The sequence below is a fragment of the Chrysochloris asiatica genome, unplaced genomic scaffold (assembly GCF_000296735.1).
Source record: "Chrysochloris asiatica unplaced genomic scaffold, ChrAsi1.0 scaffold00592, whole genome shotgun sequence".
NCBI lineage: Eukaryota > Metazoa > Chordata > Mammalia > Afrosoricida > Chrysochloridae > Chrysochloris > Chrysochloris asiatica.
The window spans coordinates 313,657-314,431 of NW_006409110.1; positions in this window are offsets into that span (position 1 = coordinate 313,657).

The following is a 775-nucleotide window of genomic DNA, read 5'->3' on the forward strand; positions in this document are numbered from 1 at the left end:
GAGGGAGAGGGACTGGGTCCTGAAGAATGGAGGGGGGGGGGGGAGTGTAGGGGGCGGGTTTATAGGGTATACCCTTTGTTCGGTTGATGATGCATGGAGGGGATTGGAACCATGGCAATGAGACGATATACCCTGGAATGAATGTAAAGCTAAAGTTCTCTCATGTAAAATATCATATAATTCACAATAAAACATGAAAAAATAAATAAACTTAATGGTATACTATGGTATCCTGAAGAGCAGTAATAAATTTCCAAACCACCATAAAAACAAAAACAAAAACAAAAATGAAATGGAACACATCAAAGTACATATCCTTAGCGTTACTGAGCTGTAGTGGCCTGGTATTGACCATTTTATTGATTTATTTATTTGTATTATTGTTGTGATTTTTAAATGGAAAAAATATATATCCATCTTTTTCCTACACACTCCTCACACTTTTCCCTTCCCCTCTCTCTATAATTTTTAACTTTGTATTGTGAATTGAGTGAAGGTTTACAATGCAGATCATCATTTTAAATTCAACAAAACATATGCTTTACTTCACTACATGGTTGCAATTTCATTCACATGCCAACAGTTAAAAGCATTTATCTCTACTCACTTTAACTATTGCATTCTTCTCTGTGTTTCTTGCCATTCTCATCTTTCCTCTGTTGTATATTGTCTACCCTGTCAATGATGTTAACTTGTGTCTACTCTCTAGTCTATGAAAAAATTTCTTACCCCCTCTCCTGTTAACCATCCTAGATTATTTCTTTTATCAAGAAAA